Source organism: Heliangelus exortis, chromosome 13, assembly GCF_036169615.1.
Source record: "Heliangelus exortis chromosome 13, bHelExo1.hap1, whole genome shotgun sequence".
NCBI classification, from domain to species: Eukaryota; Metazoa; Chordata; class Aves; order Apodiformes; family Trochilidae; genus Heliangelus; species Heliangelus exortis.
Window position 1 is genome coordinate 1,385,259 of NC_092434.1, and position 7,835 is coordinate 1,393,093.

Consider the following 7,835-nt stretch of genomic DNA (forward strand, 5'->3'; position numbering starts at 1 on the left):
AGTTGTTTTGGGGACACTTGGGGTCCTGCCTGAGCCCTTGTGTCCCCCCTGCAGCCACCCTGGGATCTGAGTGAGGATTTTGAGGATGCTCCAAGATCCTGAAATGAAGTCTCCATGACAAGTCAGCTCCTCTGGGCTGCTTGGTCCCATGGAGGTGGGGGCTGCTCCATCACCATTCATTCCCAGCATTTTCCTGCTCTTCCTGAGGACCCCCACAGTGCCCACCTTGGGGTTTAATCTCTTTCCAGTCCTTGGTGCTCCATCAGAATTCATTCCCAACCTTTTCCTGCTCTTCCTGAGGACCCCACAATGCCCACCTTGGGGTTTAACCCCCTTCCAGTCCTTGGTGCTCCATCACCATTCATTCCCAACCATTTCCTGCTCTTCCTGAGGACCCCCACAGTGCCCACCTTGGGGTTTAATCTCTTTCCAGTCCTTGGTTCTCCACCAGAATTCATTCCCAACCTTTTCCTGCTTTTCCTGAGGACCCCCCTGATGCCCTCCTTGAGGTTTAACCCCCTTCCAGTCCTTGGTTCACCATTCATTCCCAGCCTTTTCCTCCTCTTCCTGAGGACCCCACAATGCCCACCTTGGGGTTTAATCCCTTTCCAGTCCTTGGTTCTCCATCACCATTCATTCCCAGCATTTTCCTGCTTTTTCTGAGGACCCCACAATGCCCACCTTGGGGTTTAATCCCCTTCCAGTCCTTGGTTCTCCATCAGAATTCATTCCCAACCTTTTCCTGCTTTTCCTGAGGACCCCACAGTGCCCACCTTGGGGTTTAACCCCCTTCCAGTCCTTGGTGCTCCATCACCATTCATTCCCAACCTTGGTGCTCCATCACCATTCATTCCCAGCATTTTCCTGCTTTTTCTGAGGACCCCACAATGCCCACCTTGGGGTTTAATCCCTTTCCAGTCCTTGGTTCTCCACCAACATTCATTCCCAACCTTTTCCTGCTTTTCCAGAGGACCCCACAATGCCCACCTTGGGGTTTAACCCCCTTCCAGTCCTTGGTGCTCCATCACCATTCATTCCCAACCTTGGTTCTCCATCACCATTCATTCCCAACCTTTTCCTGCTTTTCCTGAGGACCCCACAATGCCCACCCTTGGGGTTTAATCCCTTTCCAGTCCTGGGAGCTCCCTCAGAGCTTGAGGAAGGTTCCCCCCTCCGTGGGGTGAGGTTCCTGGGGGGGGGATGGAGGTGGGAGCCAGGCACCCAGTGTGGGCTGTGCTGGAACACCACCTGATGGGCTGCAGGCTGGGCCCCCATCAACACCTCCTTGTGGTTTCCCCAGCTGTCCTGGGGCAAACCCTTCCTCAGAAAGCCCCATCTTGTGCTTGCCTCGTGCCACCTGCTCCAGGGCTCTTTCATTTTCCACTCCAAAGAGCGGTGGGGGAGCAGAGGTGCTTTGAGTAGGTCCTGGCTGCACTGGGTTTTGTGGGTTTTTTCTCACCCTCAGCCCCCAGAGAGTGGTTTGGGACCCTGTTGCACCTTGCTCCTGTCCTGAGAGCCTCCCAAGCCACATTTCCAGGGTGCTGCCATCCCCCCCACCTCAGCCTGGGTGCTGGTGGTCTCCGGGAGCATCCTGACCTGGAGGCAGAGCCTGCATCCCCAGCACCCATCCCTGCACCTCTCCTGCTGGCTCTGGGGAGCTGCTGGGTGCAGCTGCACCACATCCCAGTGCTTTGGGGTCTCGGAGGCTTTCACTGGTTTCTGTTCACTTGGGTTTCTTCCCTGTGGCCTCCCTGAAGTGAAACCTCAGTGTCTGCTCTTCTTTGGCAAGGGCTCATCTGCTGGCAAGTCCAAATGCTGGCCCAGGGCTTCAGCTGAGGGCCCTGGCCCCAGCTCCTGGGGATGCAGGAGCCCCTGCATGGAATATCCCAGCTCCTGGGGGTGCAGGACCCCCTGCATGGAATATCCCAGCTCCTGGGGATGCAGGAGCCCCTGCATGGAATATCCCAGCTCCTGGGGATGCAGGAGCCCCTGCATGGAATATCCCAGCTCCTGGGGGTGCAGGAGCCCCTCCACAGAGTATCCCAGCTCCTGGGGATGCAGGAGCCCCTGTAGGGAGTATCTGGGATGCAGGACCCCTGCATGGAGTACCCCAGCTCCTGGGAATGCAGGACCCCCTGTAGGAAGTATCTGGGATGCAGGACCCCCTGCATGGAGTATCCCAGCTCCTGGGGGTGCAGGACCCCCCTGCATGGAATATCCCAGCTCCTGGGGATGCAGGACCCCCTGCATGGAATATCCCAGCTCCTGGGGGTGCAGGACCCCCTGCAGGAAGTATCCCAATGGATAAATAAACCCTGAGGTTTATTTAGCTCATCCTAACCTGGGGAAACAGGAGAAGCTCTGCAGCCATCTCCATCCAGGACTAAGGAGAAGGAAGGGTGAGGTTTGGATCCAAAGCTCCATCCCAGCTGAAGCTCCTGAGGTTTATTTGGCTCATCCCAATCTGGAGAAACAGGAGAAGCTCCATCCAGAACTAAGGAGAAGGAAGGGTGAGGTTTGGATGCAAAGCTCCAGCCCAGCTGAAGCTCCTGGGGTTTATTTGGCTCATCCCAACCTGGGGAAACAGGAGAAACTCTGGAGCCATCTCCATGCAGCTCTGGTGACCAAGTGCCCTGTGCAGGGAGATGCCCACCGTGTCCTCTCTGGTTCCCAGCTCACAGTTGAGCTGCTCAGGAGTAAAACACAAAGCAGCTCCAGCTGCTTCCTCCAACCTGCTGCCTCTGGCCCTGGGCTCCCCCCCGGCCCCTCCAGGCGTTAGAAAGCAAACAGTCACTTTTTATTTCTAGACACCAGGGTTTCCAACTTGGTTTGATTGCTCAATGCCTCGTTTCAGCACAGCAGCTTCTCCAGGATGAACATCTCCAGGTTCTTCCTGCCCAGCCTGTTGGAACAGATCCTATGAGGAGAGGCTGAGGGAGCTGGGGGTGTTGAGGCTGGAGAAGAGGAGGCTCAGGGGAGACCTCATCACTCTCTCCAACTCCCTGAAAGGAGGTTGGAGCCAGGGGGGGGTTGGGCTCTTTTCCCAGGCAACTCTCAGCAAGACAAGAGGGCACAAGAGGTCTCAAGTTGTGCCAGGGGAGGTTTAGGTTGGACATGAGAAAGAATTTCTTGCTGGAGAGGGTGCTCAGCCATTGGAATGGGCTGCCCAGGGAAGGGGTGGATTCTCCATCCCTGGAGATATTTCAAAAGAGCCTGGATGTGGCACTCAGTGCCATGGGCTGGGAACCACGGGGGGAGTGGAGCAAGGGTTGGACTTGAGGAGCTCTGAGGTCCCTTCCAACCCAGCCCATTCTATGGTTCTATGAACATGGAAAACAACCTTCTCCGCATGGCCACCAGGAGGAGGATTTCTCCTCCCTCCCCTTGGAGAGGCAGGAGAGCTTCCTGAGGGGGTTGTGCCTCCCTCTCTGAGGGGTTTGGGCATCTCTGGGGATGCAGGAGGTGATGCCCAGCAGGACCCCCCAGCTGGGGATGCCTTGGGGCACATGGTTATCAGGTGAGGTGGCTCTGTCCCCAAACTGGCACCGTGTGGCATCCCCAGCTCACTCTTGCTTTGGATGGTCACCCTGGGGCATCTGGGCTGGCATGGACCATCAAACTACACTTCTTAAAGTCAGGTCTGTGGGAGGGGTGGGGTGGGATGGAGGCATCTCAGCAGCTTGGGGGGTCTTAGGGAAGGGAAAGGAAGGGAGGAGAGGAGAGGAGAGGAGAGAAGAGAGAAGAGAAGAGAAGAGAGAGAAGAGAAGAGAAGAGAAGAGAAGAGAAGAGAAGAGAAGAGAAGAGAAGAGAAGAGAAGAGAAGAGAAGAGAAGAGAAAAAGAGAAAGAGAAGAGAAAAAGAGAAGAGAAAGAAGAGAAGAGAAAAGAGAAGAGAAGAGAAGAGAAGAGAAGAGAAGAGAAGAGAAGAGAAGAGAAGAGAAAAGAAGAGAAAAAGAGAAGAGAAAGAAGAGAAGAGAAGAGGAGAGAAGAGAAAAAGAGAAGAGAAAGAAGAGAAGAGAAGAGGAAGAGAAGAGAAAAAGAGAAGAGAAAGAAGAGAGAGAAAAGAGAAGAGAAGAGAAAAAGAGAAAAGAGAAGAGAAAAAGAGAAAGAGAAGAGAAGAGAAGAGAAGAGAAGAGAAGAGAAGAGAGAGAGAAGAGAAGAGAAGAGAAGAGAAGAGAAGAGAAGAGAAGAGAAGAGAAGAGAAGAGAAGAGAAGAGAAGAGAGAAGAGGAGAAGGGAGAGAAGGTGGTGGGAAGAGCTGAGGGTGAGGATGCTGAAGCTGCAGGATCTGAGCTTGGGGAGGCACCAACATTTCTCAAGCTACACCTGGGTGCAGCAGGGTCTCTCCCAGAGATCCCAAACTCCAACAAGCACTTCTTTGCTCAAATCCATTTTTTGACAGATGACCTCTTCCTCCGCAGGTCACCACCATGAAAATGGGCTCCACCCAAGCCCCAGCTGTAAAAATAAACAAGAGATCAGAAGCCATACAGAGATATTTGGGTTGTTTGGTCAGATTTGGGGGTTTATTCAAAGACCAAGTCTGTGAAACCAAGGTCCAGGCTGAAGTCCTCTCCTCCCATCCCTCAAGTTGGAGACCTGGAGACCACGTCCTGCTCCCAGCTTGGTTTTGGTGTGTTCAAACACCCAATGTGGCTGGACCGGAAATTCTGGTCAGGTAAGAGTCACCTCAACCCTAAAACACTCATGAAAATGGGGAGAAGGAAAAGGCTGTTGCATGGAGAGAGCTTTGGAAAGGAGCAATTTATAAATGGCTTTGAGTTGGAGAAATCTTCCTTTTCCTTCTTCTTCTGCCCCTCCACCCCAGTGTGGGAGAGGACCTGGGTGTTCAGCAAAGTGGCTCCAATTCTTGCCAAATTCTCCTGGCTTGTGGAAAACTTCCTTCTTTCTCCTGGATCTTTTCCAGGGAACTGCAAATGAGGACACATTTGGAGCGAGCAGGCTGTGGATGTCAACAGCATTGATTAATGACTTGATTATTATAATATTGATTATTATTTTCAGTAGTATCAGTCATCAGCCACCCCATCAGCACGGGGTGGTTCTGCTGGGCTTTAAAGGGAGTTTTGCCCCATTTCACCTCCTGCATTTCCAATGTAAGGAGCCAAGAGGAGGAGCTGGAATCTGGAGCTGGGGGCTGGCTGTGGTTGGGCTTCCATCTGAGCTCCAAAACCTGGAGCTGCACTTCAGTCAGAGCCCAGGCCATAAGGAAAACACCTTTCCTGACATCAGAGGCCTTGGACCCAGGTCTCCAGCCATCATCTTCCTCTGTCCATGCCAGCAAAGTCACCTCCACTGGTGCCTTCTCCTCGTTCAGCTTTGGTCTCCTCCCAAACCCGACTGCCCCATCCCTCACCTCATCCAAATCCATCCTGAGACCCCAAACTTCTCAGGTCTCTTGGTGAGGTTGCTACCAAAAGCAACATTTCCCCATTTTTTTTTGGTCTACAAGAAGAGGAGGTCATAGAACCAGGGAACAATTTGGGTTTTCTAGAGGTCATTTGGGTCATTGGTTCTTTGGGACCTCTACAAGTCACCTACTCCAACCGAGGGCCACCCAGAGCAGGTCCCCATCAGCCAGGAAAGGAGGGGACCCAGGCAGGGGGGGGATGTGGGAGCAGGAGGGTGGTTTGAAACAAAGTGATTCCTTTGCCTGGACCTTTCTGTTCTGTATTTCTCTGAAGAAGAAACCACTTCTCCCTGAGATAAATCTGGCTCCTGGACACGTCTGCAGGGCACAGCAGGCAGCACAGCTGCAGCTTGGTCCTCTTGGGCCAGCAAGGAGAGAGAAGACCTCTCTTAGAAAAAAAAAACACCCCAAAAATCTGGTTTTATTTTGGAGGAGGGCCCAGAGACCTCTTTTGTAAAACCTAAATATTGAGGATTGCCTGGTTTGCTTCACTGGTTCTACCCAAGTTCTTGTTCTTGGTTTTTTTCTCTAAATTTTTTGCTTCTTAATAGTGAGCAGCCAAGGGGCTGGTGGGGGCTGGAGAGGATCCACAAGGAAAGGGGAAAAGTCTCCCAGCTCTGTCCCCTGGGGCACGGAGCTTTGGGGTGGAGAAGGGAAGGGATGGAAGGAAAAGGCAATGGGAAAAGTTTCCTTGTGGTGTCAGCAAGAAGGGCAAGGAGGGAGTTTTGGGGTGGGGAAGGTGGGGAAGTTGGGCTGTGGGGTTTGGCACTGAGCAGGAGAGGGAAAAATGGGGAAAAGTCAGGGATGGGGATGGATGGATGGATGGATGGAGGGATGGGTGGAGGGAGGGATGGATGGATGGATGGATGGAGGGATGGGTGGAGGGATGGAGGGATGGATGGATGGAGGGATGGATGGATGGAGGGATGGATGGAGGGATGGAGGGATGGATGGATGGAGGGATGGATGGATGGAGGGATGGATGGAGGGATGGAGGGATGGATGGAGGGATGGATGGATGGATGGATGGATGGAGGGATGGATGGATGGAGGGATGGATGGATGGATGGAGGGATGGATGGATGGATGGAGGGATGGATGGATGGAGGGATGGATGGAGGGATGGAGGGATGGATGGATGGATGGATGGAGGGATGGATGGATGGAGGGATGGATGGAGGGATGGAGGGATGGATGGAGGGATGGATGGATGGATGGATGGATGGAGGGATGGATGGAGGGAGGGATGGAGGGAGGGAGGGATGGAGGGATGGGTGGAGGGATGGAGGGATGGGTGGAGGGATGGGTGGATGGAGGGATGGATGGAGGGATGGATGGATGGATGGAGGGATGGATGGAGGGAAAGATGCATCAGGATGCAACAAAGGTGGAAGGAAGTCAGCAGAAAAAGGTGAACGTTTGCAATACCAAAGGAGATGAAAAGATGAGGGGTTTGGCTTTGAAAGTCCACCTAAAAAAAATACAAACGATTAAAAAAAAAAAAAAAAAGATATAAAATCCCCTCCCCCTTTGCCTGACCCTGAGAGCTGCTCTGGGTTTCTACACTGTCAAAACCTGGAGTTGCAAAAATACCTCAAATGGCTCAAAAAAAAAAGCAAAAATGTCACCCCAGCCTTTTTTGCAGCTCTTTATTTTTGTCCCCTTGGTGCAGCCTCCTCCTCCTGTGGCTGCAGAGCAGGAAGGGTTGGGGCTTCAGACTGAGCTGTAGATATTAAATTTATAAGAATCAAAGATAAGAGTTGAAACTAGAATGGAATAGAAAAAGGAAGGAAATAATTAAAAGTAAAAAGAAAAAAAATGAAAAAGAAAAATAAATAGCAAATAAAATTAATAAAAATAAAGTATGATATATTTATATACAAATACAAAGAATATTAAGTAATATAATGTAATATAATACAATAAACATGTGATCTGATAATATAACAATATAATATATAATAAATATAATACACATAATCTTACAAACAAAAATATATATTTTACATTTTATATATCTTATATTTTTATATTTTATATTACAAATTATATACTGTTATATATTATTTACCATATATTTTCTACTGTAGGATATAATGTATATTACTTATAATACACATCATATATTTTTATATTGTGCATATATTGTATATTATATATTGTATATTATGTGTTACATATATTTTATAATAAATAGTATATAAAATGATATCTATACATTATTTATAGTATAATTTACATAATAATATAATATAATATAATATAATATATAATAATACATAATAATATATATAATGTAATATAATATAATATAATATAATATAATATAATATAATATAATATAATATAATATAATATAATATATAATAATATATTATATATAATAATATATTTATCCCACAGAGCT